The sequence below is a fragment of the Euprymna scolopes genome, unplaced genomic scaffold, assembly GCF_053919585.1.
Source record: "Euprymna scolopes isolate OS-2025 unplaced genomic scaffold, ASM5391958v1 sca1, whole genome shotgun sequence".
Lineage (NCBI taxonomy): Eukaryota > Metazoa > Mollusca > Cephalopoda > Sepiida > Sepiolidae > Euprymna > Euprymna scolopes.
This window is the reverse complement of record NW_027633102.1, coordinates 1,360,624-1,375,623: the sequence shown is the minus strand read 5'-3', so window position 1 is coordinate 1,375,623 and position 15,000 is coordinate 1,360,624. Positions and strand designations below refer to the sequence as shown.

At 61.0% G+C, this 15,000-nt stretch overlaps 2 non-coding genes and 1 pseudogene across 2 annotated transcripts in view; all 3 read left to right on the top strand.

Annotated features, from left to right (window-relative positions):
• Nucleotides 1-8,636: 8,636 nt before the first annotated feature.
• LOC145273408 (small subunit ribosomal RNA) lies at nucleotides 8,637-11,008 on the top strand (annotated as a pseudogene).
• Nucleotides 11,009-11,403: 395 nt separating this feature from the next.
• On the top strand, nucleotides 11,404-11,561 carry LOC145273334 (5.8S ribosomal RNA). The gene has a single exon (XR_013866329.1). It is a non-coding gene; the product is annotated as a 5.8S ribosomal RNA (ribosomal RNA).
• Nucleotides 11,562-12,159: 598 nt separating this feature from the next.
• Nucleotides 12,160-15,000, top strand: part of LOC145273168 (large subunit ribosomal RNA) — a 5,725-nt gene continuing 2,884 nt past the window's right edge. Inside the window, exon 1 of the ribosomal RNA XR_013866199.1 lies at nucleotides 12,160-15,000. This exon is cut by the window's right edge and continues 2,884 nt beyond it. This is a non-coding gene — a ribosomal RNA (large subunit ribosomal RNA).

Here is a 15,000-nt window from a genome sequence, read left to right as displayed (position 1 = left end):
GCGTCCAAGTGAGCGGCGGCGACGCCAGGAGGCCCCCGGGGTCGACTCCGCGGCTTCCTAGTCGGTGTGCGGGCCTCCAGAGCTCGATAAAGTAGTGGTGTCGCTAGCGGTCGAGAAGGCACTTTTCGACGCCTACTGCCACCCCCACATGGCGGTAGGCGCAAAACTGGAAAATCGCCGACCAGAAATGTCGCTTCGTATAATCGACGTTTTTTTTGACCACCATTTTCAGGTGTCGGAGGTGGGTCTGGACGAATACCAACACCATTTCTGGGGTTTCACAACCGCCCGGCTTCTCCGACATATGTTGGAAAGGAGTAGCGATCGAGCGACGGGGGCTGTCGGTAGGCGGCCGCGGGTTGCATGTGTGCCCGGGACAGCACCCCCATCCAACTAAGGGGTGTCCCCCGGGGGCCAGGGGGACCTCGTCCAGGTCGGCCGGGCGCTTCCAGACGCCTACCGACACCGGTCAGGTCGGCGAGGCTCCCGGCGGCCCGGAGCGGGACCACAGGTTGCGGAAGGCGTCCAAGTGAGCGGCGGCGACGCCAGGAGGCCCCCGGGGTCGACTCCGCGGCTTCCTAGTCGGTGTGCGGGCCTCCAGAGCTCGATAAAGTAGTGGTGTCGCTAGCGGTCGAGAAGGCACTTTTCGACGCCTACTGCCACCCCCACATGGCGGTAGGCGCAAAACTGGAAAATCGCCGACCAGAAATGTCGCTTCGTATAATCGACGTTTTTTTTGACCACCATTTTCAGGTGTCGGAGGTGGGTCTGGACGAATACCAACACCATTTCTGGGGTTTCACAACCGCCCGGCTTCTCCGACATATGTTGGAAAGGAGTAGCGATCGAGCGACGGGGGCTGTCGGTAGGCGGCCGCGGGTTGCATGTGTGCCCGGGACAGCACCCCCATCCAACTAAGGGGTGTCCCCCGGGGGCCAGGGGGACCTCGTCCAGGTCGGCCGGGCGCTTCCAGACGCCTACCGACACCGGTCAGGTCGGCGAGGCTCCCGGCGGCCCGGAGCGGGACCACAGGTTGCGGAAGGCGTCCAAGTGAGCGGCGGCGACGCCAGGAGGCCCCCGGGGTCGACTCCGCGGCTTCCTAGTCGGTGTGCGGGCCTCCAGAGCTCGATAAAGTAGTGGTGTCGCTAGCGGTCGAGAAGGCACTTTTCGACGCCTACTGCCACCCCCACATGGCGGTAGGCGCAAAACTGGAAAATCGCCGACCAGAAATGTCGCTTCGTATAATCGACGTTTTTTTTGACCACCATTTTCAGGTGTCGGAGGTGGGTCTGGACGAATACCAACACCATTTCTGGGGTTTCACAACCGCCCGGCTTCTCCGACATATGTTGGAAAGGAGTAGCGATCGAGCGACGGGGGCTGTCGGTAGGCGGCCGCGGGTTGCATGTGTGCCCGGGACAGCACCCCCATCCAACTAAGGGGTGTCCCCCGGGGGCCAGGGGGACCTCGTCCAGGTCGGCCGGGCGCTTCCAGACGCCTACCGACACCGGTCAGGTCGGCGAGGCTCCCGGCGGCCCGGAGCGGGACCACAGGTTGCGGAAGGCGTCCAAGTGAGCGGCGGCGACGCCAGGAGGCCCCCGGGGTCGACTCCGCGGCTTCCTAGTCGGTGTGCGGGCCTCCAGAGCTCGATAAAGTAGTGGTGTCGCTAGCGGTCGAGAAGGCACTTTTCGACGCCTACTGCCACCCCCACATGGCGGTAGGCGCAAAACTGGAAAATCGCCGACCAGAAATGTCGCTTCGTATAATCGACGTTTTTTTTGACCACCATTTTCAGGTGTCGGAGGTGGGTCTGGACGAATACCAACACCATTTCTGGGGTTTCACAACCGCCCGGCTTCTCCGACATATGTTGGAAAGGAGTAGCGATCGAGCGACGGGGGCTGTCGGTAGGCGGCCGCGGGTTGCATGTGTGCCCGGGACAGCACCCCCATCCAACTAAGGGGTGTCCCCCGGGGGCCAGGGGGACCTCGTCCAGGTCGGCCGGGCGCTTCCAGACGCCTACCGACACCGGTCAGGTCGGCGAGGCTCCCGGCGGCCCGGAGCGGGACCACAGGTTGCGGAAGGCGTCCAAGTGAGCGGCGGCGACGCCAGGAGGCCCCCGGGGTCGACTCCGCGGCCCCCGGGTCGGTGTGCGGGCCTCCAGAGCTCGATAAAGTAGTGGTGTCGCTAGCGGTCGAGAAGGCACTTTTCGACGCCTACTGCCACCCCCACATGGCGGTAGGCGCAAAACTGGAAAATCGCCGACCAGAAATGTCGCTTCGTATAATCGACGTTTTTTTTGACCACCATTTTCAGGTGTCGGAGGTGGGTCTGGACGAATACCAACACCATTTCTGGGGTTTCACAACCGCCCGGCTTCTCCGACATATGTTGGAAAGGAGTAGCGATCGAGCGACGGGGGCTGTCGGTAGGCGGCCGCGGGTTGCATGTGTGCCCGGGACAGCACCCCCATCCAACTAAGGGGTGTCCCCCGGGGGCCAGGGGGACCTCGTCCAGGTCGGCCGGGCGCTTCCAGACGCCTACCGACACCGGTCAGGTCGGCGAGGCTCCCGGCGGCCCGGAGCGGGACCACAGGTTGCGGAAGGCGTCCAAGTGAGCGGCGGCGACGCCAGGAGGCCCCCGGGGTCGACTCCGCGGCTTCCTAGTCGGTGTGCGGGCCTCCAGAGCTCGATAAAGTAGTGGTGTCGCTAGCGGTCGAGAAGGCACTTTTCGACGCCTACTGCCACCCCCACATGGCGGTAGGCGCAAAACTGGAAAATCGCCGACCAGAAATGTCGCTTCGTATAATCGACGTTTTTTTTGACCACCATTTTCAGGTGTCGGAGGTGGGTCTGGACGAATACCAACACCATTTCTGGGGTTTCACAACCGCCCGGCTTCTCCGACATATGTTGGAAAGGAGTAGCGATCGAGCGACGGGGGCTGTCGGTAGGCGGCCGCGGGTTGCATGTGTGCCCGGGACAGCACCCCCATCCAACTAAGGGGTGTCCCCCGGGGGCCAGGGGGACCTCGTCCAGGTCGGCCGGGCGCTTCCAGACGCCTACCGACACCGGTCAGGTCGGCGAGGCTCCCGGCGGCCCGGAGCGGGACCACAGGTTGCGGAAGGCGTCCAAGTGAGCGGCGGCGACGCCAGGAGGCCCCCGGGGTCGACTCCGCGGCTTCCTAGTCGGTGTGCGGGCCTCCAGAGCTCGATAAAGTAGTGGTGTCGCTAGCGGTCGAGAAGGCACTTTTCGACGCCTACTGCCACCCCCACATGGCGGTAGGCGCAAAACTGGAAAATCGCCGACCAGAAATGTCGCTTCGTATAATCGACGTTTTTTTTGACCACCATTTTCAGGTGTCGGAGGTGGGTCTGGACGAATACCAACACCATTTCTGGGGTTTCACAACCGCCCGGCTTCTCCGACATATGTTGGAAAGGAGTAGCGATCGAGCGACGGGGGCTGTCGGTAGGCGGCCGCGGGTTGCATGTGTGCCCGGGACAGCACCCCCATCCAACTAAGGGGTGTCCCCCGGGGGCCAGGGGGACCTCGTCCAGGTCGGCCGGGCGCTTCCAGACGCCTACCGACACCGGTCAGGTCGGCGAGGCTCCCGGCGGCCCGGAGCGGGACCACAGGTTGCGGAAGGCGTCCAAGTGAGCGGCGGCGACGCCAGGAGGCCCCCGGGGTCGACTCCGCGGCTTCCTAGTCGGTGTGCGGGCCTCCAGAGCTCGATAAAGTAGTGGTGTCGCTAGCGGTCGAGAAGGCACTTTTCGACGCCTACTGCCACCCCCACATGGCGGTAGGCGCAAAACTGGAAAATCGCCGACCAGAAATGTCGCTTCGTATAATCGACGTTTTTTTTGACCACCATTTTCAGGTGTCGGAGGTGGGTCTGGACGAATACCAACACCATTTCTGGGGTTTCACAACCGCCCGGCTTCTCCGACATATGTTGGAAAGGAGTAGCGATCGAGCGACGGGGGCTGTCGGTAGGCGGCCGCGGGTTGCATGTGTGCCCGGGACAGCACCCCCATCCAACTAAGGGGTGTCCCCCGGGGGCCAGGGGGACCTCGTCCAGGTCGGCCGGGCGCTTCCAGACGCCTACCGACACCGGTCAGGTCGGCGAGGCTCCCGGCGGCCCGGAGCGGGACCACAGGTTGCGGAAGGCGTCCAAGTGAGCGGCGGCGACGCCAGGAGGCCCCCGGGGTCGACTCCGCGGCTTCCTAGTCGGTGTGCGGGCCTCCAGAGCTCGATAAAGTAGTGGTGTCGCTAGCGGTCGAGAAGGCACTTTTCGACGCCTACTGCCACCCCCACATGGCGGTAGGCGCAAAACTGGAAAATCGCCGACCAGAAATGTCGCTTCGTATAATCGACGTTTTTTTTGACCACCATTTTCAGGTGTCGGAGGTGGGTCTGGACGAATACCAACACCATTTCTGGGGTTTCACAACCGCCCGGCTTCTCCGACATATGTTGGAAAGGAGTAGCGATCGAGCGACGGGGGCTGTCGGTAGGCGGCCGCGGGTTGCATGTGTGCCCGGGACAGCACCCCCATCCAACTAAGGGGTGTCCCCCGGGGGCCAGGGGGACCTCGTCCAGGTCGGCCGGGCGCTTCCAGACGCCTACCGACACCGGTCAGGTCGGCGAGGCTCCCGGCGGCCCGGAGCGGGACCACAGGTTGCGGAAGGCGTCCAAGTGAGCGGCGGCGACGCCAGGAGGCCCCCGGGGTCGACTCCGCGGCTTCCTAGTCGGTGTGCGGGCCTCCAGAGCTCGATAAAGTAGTGGTGTCGCTAGCGGTCGAGAAGGCACTTTTCGACGCCTACTGCCACCCCCACATGGCGGTAGGCGCAAAACTGGAAAATCGCCGACCAGAAATGTCGCTTCGTATAATCGACGTTTTTTTTGACCACCATTTTCAGGTGTCGGAGGTGGGTCTGGACGAATACCAACACCATTTCTGGGGTTTCACAACCGCCCGGCTTCTCCGACATATGTTGGAAAGGAGTAGCGATCGAGCGACGGGGGCTGTCGGTAGGCGGCCGCGGGTTGCATGTGTGCCCGGGACAGCACCCCCATCCAACTAAGGGGTGTCCCCCGGGGGCCAGGGGGACCTCGTCCAGGTCGGCCGGGCGCTTCCAGACGCCTACCGACACCGGTCAGGTCGGCGAGGCTCCCGGCGGCCCGGAGCGGGACCACAGGTTGCGGAAGGCGTCCAAGTGAGCGGCGGCGACGCCAGGAGGCCCCCGGGGTCGACTCCGCGGCCCCCGGGTCGGTGTGCGGGCCTCCAGAGCTCGATAAAGTAGTGGTGTCGCTAGCGGTCGAGAAGGCACTTTTCGACGCCTACTGCCACCCCCACATGGCGGTAGGCGCAAAACTGGAAAATCGCCGACCAGAAATGTCGCTTCGTATAATCGACGTTTTTTTTGACCACCATTTTCAGGTGTCGGAGGTGGGTCTGGACGAATACCAACACCATTTCTGGGGTTTCACAACCGCCCGGCTTCTCCGACATATGTTGGAAAGGAGTAGCGATCGAGCGACGGGGGCTGTCGGTAGGCGGCCGCGGGTTGCATGTGTGCCCGGGACAGCACCCCCATCCAACTAAGGGGTGTCCCCCGGGGGCCAGGGGGACCTCGTCCAGGTCGGCCGGGCGCTTCCAGACGCCTACCGACACCGGTCAGGTCGGCGAGGCTCCCGGCGGCCCGGAGCGGGACCACAGGTTGCGGAAGGCGTCCAAGTGAGCGGCGGCGAGAGGCGGAGGCCCCCGGGGTCGACTCCGCGGCTTCCTAGTCGGTGTGCGGGCCCTCCAGTAGGCCTCAAGTAGTGGTGTCGCTAGCGGTCGAGAAGGCACTTTTCGACGCCTACTGCCACCCCCACATGGCGGTAGGTGTAAAATCGGAATAGACCGGACCAGGAATGTCGAGGGGGAAAAAAATGACAAAGTCCTGGTGTGCCTAGCCTACGAGAAGGCACTTTGCGACGCCTACCGACATCCCCATGTGGCAGTAGGCGTAAAACTGGAAAATCGCCGACCAGAAATGTCGCTTCGTATAATCGACGTTTTTTTTGACCACCATTTTCAGGTGTCGGAGGTGGGTCTGGACAAATACCAACACCATTTCTGGGGTTTTCCAGTTTGAAAGTTTTATAAAACATGTTCGGTAGGAAGCACACTTTGGTGTGTCGGTTCGTCGGAGCAGCGACTCTTTGCCTCGTGGTGGTCCGGAACGTCTCTACGGGCTTGTCGCAAAGGCGTCAGAAAGTGGCATCTCCGCCGCCTAGGGCTGTCACCGTTATCGCTGTCGCCGCGCTCCAACTTGTTTTGATCCGCCGCCTTCGTTCCTGCCAACCGTGCGCCCGCTCATCGTCGTTAGGTTATAATACGTGGTACGTGTGTGTGCTTCTCCGTGGACCTAGGGCTGCTCGACGTGTCGAACGATATGTTGGAACAACTAACGGCTCCTTTTCCTGGTTCCATAGTCGTCGTGGTACCCGCGTCGTCAGCCATATCTATGTCCACCATGTTTAGCCGATACGTTTGCTGCAGCTTCTGCTTCCGCCTCAGCGTTCGCCGCTCTCAGCCGCCGCTGTTGTTGCTGCCGTTCTGCCATTCAACCACTACCTGCGAATCTTTCGATGATCGGCCGAACGACCCATCGCTGTGCGACCGATAAATCCTCCGGATTAGGGAGAAACGCCGCCGCTCTCTGCCGCCGTCGAACGGAAAAACGTACATTGTAACGAACGAACGAACGAACGAACGAACGAATTAACGAACGAGCGAACAAACAAACAAAAATAGCCGCGGGGGATGCACTATGTAGATCCTGATCCCCTTGTAACCATACGTACGTTGTTCGATGCTCTCCCGTCCTGGAAGTCGCCGCAGCAAACAGGAGGATGAGCAGCAGCAGGCGCCGCCGCCGTAACCGCCGCCTGCCTGCCGCCTCCTACTCCTGTCAGCGTCCGATCTCACAGCCGTGTGAACGTTCGCTGACACCCGATTTCTTTCCGTCTGGCAAAACCTTGGACGTCCCGCTCGCGGTACACGTGCTGCAGCGACTTCTCGTCCGACAACGCATAAGCGTCGACGTCTGCCGCCGCATCTTCTGATACGTGGACGGTGATAGCGCTAGTCCCTTCTTGCGCCACCTCCACCTTTGTTAGCGCCAAAGAAGATCGATCGAGCAGTCGTGGTCGCAGTCGATTAACCCGTTTTCACCGTCCGCAGTTCCCAAGCCGCCGATCAAGTCGTTGCTCTTCTTGTTCGTTCTTCCCATACCGTCGATTTGCACGGCTGCCGGATGAGCCATCCTCTGTCCGGCGAAGCGCTCACGTCAGTGATCGATACTTGCACCGACAGTCCTCCCGCTCGCGACTCGGTGCTCGAATCGGACTCGTTCGTTTTTATCTCGATGCGATTGTGAAAAGGGGGACCGGTCGTCAATGTCGTGTGTGTCGACGATGTTGTTCGCCCGGTCCGCCGCGTTGTTGTCGTTTTTTTTTTTTTTTTTTTTTTTTTTTCCCCTGACGTTCGCCGTCGCACGGACGAAAGGGTGAGAAAAAAAAAAAAAAGCTCGAAAAAGCCGCCCAAAAAAATCGGACCGAGGAGCCGCTTGCGAGAACGCGCCATGTGCACGTTGTCTCTCCTCGGTTTTCCGAGCACGAACACGACGCCGGTCGGTCGGTCGGTCGACGAAGGCGACGACGAAGGTGACGGGAAAATTTACGCCGCCGCTGCCCTGGTCCAGCTCCTCCCCGATGACGGCTGTGATGTTGACGTTGACGTTGGCGACGACGACGACGACGACGGAGACGACGACGACGACGAGACGGCATCGATGGCGACCACGATGACGACGACCTCGACGAGTTCAGTCTGCACCTTGACCTCCGATGTCCGTGTGCACTGCCGTCGTGCTGTTTGTCGTTTGTCGTATGTATCGCTGTCAAGGGTGCCGTTGTCATTGTTGTTGTCGACGTTGTTGCTTGCTCTCTCGTCTCGGTCGGTTGGTACGTTGATGACGACGACGACGACGAAGACGACGACGACGACGACGAGACGGCATCGATGGCGACCACGATGACGACGACCTCGACGATTCCAGTCTGCACCTTGACCTCCGATGTCCGTGTGCACTGCCGTCGTGCTGTTTGTCGTTTGTCGTATGTATCGCTGTCAAGGGTGCCGTTGTCGATGTTGTTGTTGTCGACGCTGTCGTCTGTTCTCTCTTCTCGGCCGGCTGTGACGTGGACGTTGACGACGACGACGACGAGACGGAATCGATGGCGACCACGATGACGACGACCTCGGCGAGTTCAGTCTGCACCTTGACCCTCGATGTCCGTGTGCACTGCCGTCGTGCTGCTTGTCGTTTGTCGTATGTATCGCTGTCAAGGGTGCCGTTGTCGTTGTTGTTGTCGACGTTGGTCGCTTTCGTTCTTTGAGTCTCGGTCCAAGTCAGGGGAGAAACAAAAAAGAGGCCATCAGCGCGGGCAGCGCGCTTCTACTGACGGCGAACCTCCTCGAAAAACAAATAAACACGTGCCCGTCGTTGTAGTTGTCTGTCTTATGTCGGTCGGTCGGTCGGTCGGTCTGTCGTTCTGTCGAAACAAAGTCCCAAATTCCAACGATACCTGGTTGATCCTGCCAGTAGTCATATGCTTGTCTCAAAGCTTAAGCCATGCAAGTGTAAGTTCACGCCACGCATTAGAACGGGCGAAACCGCGAATGGCTCAGGAACCGGACCTAATCCTCGGGACCGTATTCCTCCTCGGAGGCGATGGATAACTGTGGCAATTCTAGAGCTAATACATGTGACACAGGCCGCGATCGGTCGGCGCGCCGTCGTCGCCACGCCTCGCGCGCTGGCACCCGCGTCGGCCGTTCCGGGTCGCGGCGCTACATATTAGACTGAGACCGATGCGCGTCATTCCGTCCTCCCGTCGTCGGCGTTCCCGCTCGCGGGTCCGTTCGGTGGCGGGGCTCATAGGGCGGCGCGCTCCGCTTTGGTGACTCTGGATAACTCACTGGTCGATCGCACGAGCTTTCACGCCCGGCGACGGGTCTCTCGAGGGTCCGCCCTATCAACTGTCGACGGTCGGTTAAGTGCCTACCGTGGTTACTACGGGTAACGGGGAATCGGGGTTCGATTCCGGAGAGGGAGCATGCGAAACGGCTACCACATCCAAGGAAGGCAGCAGGCGCGCAAATTACCCACTCCCGGCACGGGGAGGTAGTGACGAAAAATAACGACGCGGGACTCTGTCGAGGCCCCGCGATCGGAATGAGTACACTTCAAATCCGTTAACGAGGACCAACCGGAGGGCAAGTCTGGTGCCAGCAGCCGCGGTAATTCCAGCTCCGGTAGCGTATATTAAAGTTGTTGCGGTTAAAAAGCTCGTAGTCCGAACTCGGGTTCGTGGTCGCGCAAGCGGCCCCGGGGCGGCGGCGCCATCGTCCGTCGTTGACTTTGGTCGTCCGTTCGCATTCCCGGCCCTTTCCGCCGGTGTCAACCGCTAGCATACCCGCCACGCGGTCCTGCCGGCGAGGTGGACGAGGAGGTCGTGATCGGGATCCGGGAAAAAAAAAAACAAGTGGTCGTCGGTTCGGTTCCGGGAGTAGTCTAACGGGGGGGTGCTACGTGTGTGTGTTTGGGTGTGTTCATTCGCATCCCCGCACTCTGACCCCCGCGCTTCTCTCCCTCTCCCTTTCCGCGCGTTCCTCTTTTTTTTTGAACCCCCCGGTCCGCTCCGAGTCCCTGCTTCGTGTCTTGTCTGCGCGCGTGTTGCGGTCGGCGGTTTCTCCTCCAAGGGTGCTCTTAACCGAGTGTCCGCGGCGGCCGGTACGTTCACTTTGAAAAAATTAGAGTGCTCAGAGCGGGCTGTTCAAGCTTGCATACGATAAGCATGGAATGATGGAAGAGGGCCTCGTCTACGTCTGTCGGTCTCCGTCTACGGCGAGGCAATGATCGAAGGGAGCGGTCGGGGCCACTCGTATTGCGACGTTAGAGGTGAAATTCTTGGATCGTCGCAAGACGAACTGCAGCGATGGCGTGTGGCAAGCACGTTTTCCTCGATCAAGAGCGAAAGTCGGAGGTTCGAAGACGATCAGATACCGTCGTAGTTCCGACCGTAAACGATGCCGACCGGCGATCCGCCGGCGTTCGCTTCCATGACCCGGCGGGTAGCCTGCGGGAAACCAGAGTTCGGTTCCGGGGGGAGTATGGTTGCAAAGCTGAAACTTAAAGGAATTGACGGAAGGGCACCACCAGGAGTGGAGCCTGCGGCTTAATTTGACTCAACACGGGAAAACTCACCCGGTCCGGACACCGGTAGGATTGACAGATCGATAGCTCTTTCTCGATTCGGTGGGTGGTGGTGCATGGCCGTTCTTAGTTGGTGGAGCGATCCGTCTGGTTGATTCCGATAACGAACGAGACTCCGGCCTGCTAACTAGTGCGCCGATGTCAGTGATTTTTACGGCGGGCTCGGCGTCCTCCGTGGCGCTCGGGTCCGGGTCGGTTTTCTCACGCACTTCTTAGAGGGACGGGTGGCAGAAAGCCACACGAGGCGGAGCGATAACAGGTCTGTGATGCCCTTAGATGTCCGGGGCCGCACGCGCGCTACACTGGAGGTATCAGCGGGGACTTCGCCCCGGCCCGAGAGGGTTGGGAAACCTCTGAACCACCTCCCGTGATAGGGATCGGGGCCTGTAACCAACCCCGTGAACGAGGAATTCCCGGTAGGCGCGGGTCAACAGCCCGCGTCGATCACGTCCCTGCCCTTTGTACACACCGCCCGTCGCTACTACCGATCGAACGGTCCGGTGAGGTCCTCGGATCTGGCCGACGACGCCGCCGGGCAGTGCGCGACGTGTCCGTCACGACACTCGTGCATCTACGCCTCGGCGTTCGATGCCTGGAGAAGACGACCGAACCCGATCGTTTAGAGGAAGTAAAAGTCGTAACAAGGTTTCCGTAGGTGAACCTGCGGAAGGATCATTACCGTTTTCCCGTTCGAGACTGGTTTGTTGTTTTCCGGCCTACCTCCTCTGTCTGTCGGTGTCAACGCCTCGAATGCGCGCAAACAAACCTATAAAAGGCGGAGCGAGAGATAGATTTGTGGTGACGCGGAGGTTTTTAAAGCCCCAGCTCTTCTTGCTTGCTTCCGCGTCTTACCACCTGTTTGTTTTTTCGCCCACCGCAAGTGATGGCCGCTTCTTCTTTGCCTTGTCGCCGCTTTATCGTTTTTTTGTTTTTTTGCAGCCGCTGTGCCACCGCCGCTAGCTAAAAACAAACTACTCGCGACATTGCAATGCCGTCACGCCTCCTCGCACAGACCTCCTCGCACACTACTAAATCTATATAAACAAAAACTAATATAAAAAAACCAAGTGCTGAACCCTGGACGGGGGATCACTCGGCTCGTCCGTCGATGAAGAGCGCGGCCAGCCGCGAGAACTGATGCGAATTGCAGGACTCAGTGAACATCGACACCTCGAACGCACATTGCGGCCCCGAGATCCCTTGTCTCGGGGCCACGTCCGGTCGAGAGGCGGAACGTTACATGTCTTTCTCCGTTAACGAAACGACATCTTGCCGTCCCCGTGCCCGCCCGGTCCTCGGCACGGTGGTAACCGGGACGTCGCAGGAGCGAGTGACGAGGGGGAAGAAAAATAAAAAAAGAATTGACTCCTTTCAATGTCTTTTTTTTTTTTTAAACCCTCTCCGGCCTCCTCCTTCGTCTCCCGCTGGCAGACCGCGGAGTCTTTTCCCTTTTCGACCGCGTGAAGAAACACTGTGGAGGAGGAGCAGGAGGAGTCTGTCCGAAAGCAGCCGAAGGGAGAACAAAACAAAAAAAAAGCACCGACCTAACCGACTGCCGACGTAAGCGCCGCCTGCTCGTCTCGCTCTCTGCCTCATGAAGGTGTCTCTCAGCGACGCCTCGAGCAGCGCGACGAGCACGGCCGTCGCACCGTAAAAAGGTGGCCGCGTCGTAGGCAACGCAACGTCGGATGGGGAGGACCCACGCTTTTTTTTAATTGTTGGCTTCTTCATTTTCGGTCGGACGGGCGCTATATCGGCCAGCCGTCGTCACACGGAGGGTACCGATCGAGATTCCTCTCCTCCAAACACCACACTCTACTAAAAACCGCCGCCCTCGGCTCGGACGAGACGACCCGCTGAACTTAAGCATATCGCTAAGCGGAGGAAAAGAAACCAACCGGGATTCCCTTAGTAACGGCGAGTGAACCGGGAGAAGCCCAACGCCGAATCCCGTCGCAAGTAAAAGGCTTCGGGACGTGTGGCGCATGGGTCGAAGGCAGCCGTTCGTTTTCGTCTCGCATAGTTCGGAGTTCCCTCGATCGGGGCCGCCCGCGGCGGGTGCCAGGCCCATTCGGTGCGGACGGCGAGCGACGGCCTTCGATCCGAGAGTCGGGTTGCTTGGGAACGCAGCCCAAATCGGGTGGTAAGCTCCATCCAAGGCTAAATACCGGGACGAGTCCGATAGTCGACAAGTACCGTGAGGGAAAGTTGAAAAGAACTTTGGAGAGAGAGTTCAAGAGAACGTGAAACCGCCCAGGGGTAAACGGGTGGGACCGCTCACCGCGATCGCGGGGGGACTCAGTCCGGTGCTGCCTAGGCTCGAGCCCAAACTCGATGTGTGTTCTTGAAAGAGAGGCCGTCGCGGCACAGGTCGTCGTTCGTCGTGTCCGCGGGGGACTCGTTCCCCGCGGTTCCAGCTTTTGTGCCCGCGTCGCCGACGAAGGAGACGGGCCGCGTGGATAGCGGGAAGGGAAACGTGGTGACGACCGCGGCGTCGGTAGGTGGCTGCGTCGGTTGGCTGCGACGGAGGGGACTCGTCCTCTCGATCGCTGCTGCCGCCGGGCCCTAACCCGCCGCATCCGTCGCCGCCGCTTCTTCTTTCCTCCTGCTCCCTCCGCGCGCGACTCCGCTGCACCCGTCCCCTTCATCATCGCTCGGCGTAATCATGGCGCGGGCGCTTCGGCGCGACCTCCGCGCGGCCGGCACCGGACGCACTTCCCCTCCGGTCCGTCGTCGCGACCCGTTCCCGGCGTGCAGGTCGAACACGCGGGTTTTTTTCCGTAGGCGGCAGGCGTTTCATCACCCTGAAAACCCCCGTCTTCCCACCTTGTGAAGTCGGGGGCCACCGGCCGTCGGGCCCGCGAACGTAACTGCCCCTTTCTGCCGGGAACGGAGGAAATCTGACACGATCCGTTACACGTGGCGAGCCGGTCCGTTTTGATCCCGCCGGAAGTCGCGTGCGGGCGACGCGCACTTTGTGTGTGTCGCTCCCTAGGCGCCCCACCGTCTCGGGCGCGTGCGCGATGAGAGGCGGGATAGGACTGGCGCGGCCTCGCCGTCACGCACCTCGCCGACGTTTCGGGTTCTTGTCGGGGGCAACCCCGCCCGCGCCCGTTTCCGTTTCCGGAGAGGTCGCTCGGCGACGCTTTTTTACTCGAGCCGCCCGCCACCCCGGGTCAGCGACGTGCATCGGCAACCCACCCGACCCGTCTTGAAACACGGACCGAGGAGTCCTGGCCGTTCGCGAGTCGTAGGGGCCACCTCTGACTAACCCCGAAGGCGAAGCGAAAGCGAGAGAGCGTGTAGGAGGGCGTCGATCGGGAGAGGTGTCGTGGCAAAGTCGTCCGGGGGTCGTCGGGGGGTGTCGTCGGTCTCGTGCCGTCGTCTTCTCCTCGCCTCACCCGCCTCCGAGCCGTGCCCGATCCCGCCGGCGCGGCGTTTTCGGCCTTCCGCCGTCGCTGCTGCGGTGCCCGCAACTTTTCCTTTTTTCTCTCTTCCCGAGAGAGATAGGAGAGGGAAGGCTCGTGGCTGACGTGCGGTTGTTTTTCCCTCCTCCCCGAGAGGGGACCGGCGCATCATCCAAAAAGGGGAATTGCCGGGCGCCAGCTTCCATATCCTCCTTCCGCCCATCGGTGAGATCCCGCGGCTTGAACTAGTCCTATTTTGTCGTCGAGTTTAGGCGCTGCGCGCGGGCGCATCACCCCCGGGTCGGTTTCCCCTTTTTCCGAGTACGACTCGGCCGACTCTGGCGTAGCGAGCGACCAGGGACCCGAAAGATGGCGATCCACGCCCGGTCGGGATGAAGCCAGAGGAAACTCTGGTGGAAGTCCGAAGCGCCTCTGACGTGCAAATCGATCGTCGGAACCGGGTGTAGGGGCGAAAGACCAATCGAGCCGTCTAGTAGCTGGTTCCCTCCGAAGTTTCCCTCAGGATAGCTGGCGCTCGATCGTCGCAATTCCATCCGGTAAAGCGAACGATTGGAGGCCCCGGGGCCGTTCACGGCCTCGACCTACTCTCGAACTCGGAACGGGTGGAACGGGCCGACTCTCCCGAACGACGGAGCCGACCCATCCGGCCGCCGCCGCCAGCACGCTTCGCTGGGCGGTTGGTCACCTCGAATGCGAGTGCCAAGTGGGCCACTTTTGGTAAGCAGAACTGGCGCTGTGGGATGAACCAAACGTCCGGCTAAGGTGCCTAACGCGACGCCCATGAGATCCCCGAAAGGGTGTCGGTCGATATAGACAGCAGGACGGTGGCCACGGAAGTCGGAATCCGCTAAGGAGTGTGTAACAACTCACCTGCCGAATCGACCGGCCCCGAAAATGGATGGCGCTGGAGCGACGGACCGATGCCGGACCGTCGCGGCGAGGAGCGATGAACTTTCGCGCCGAAACGATGCCGCGACGAGTAGGAGGGCGCCGCGGCGAGCACGGAAGCCTAGGGCGCGAGCCCGGGTGGAGCCGACCGCGGGTGCAGATCTCGGTGGTAGTAGCAAATATTCGAACGAGACCTTCGAAGACCGAAGTGGAGAAGGGTTCCGTGCCAACGGCGGTCGAGCACGGGTCAGTCGGTCCTAAGACGCGGGCGAAAGTCTTCCCGAAAGGCGCCGGATCCGTTATGAAAGTGAAAGCGATCGAATCGAATCGAATCAAAAGCCCAAACAAAAACAA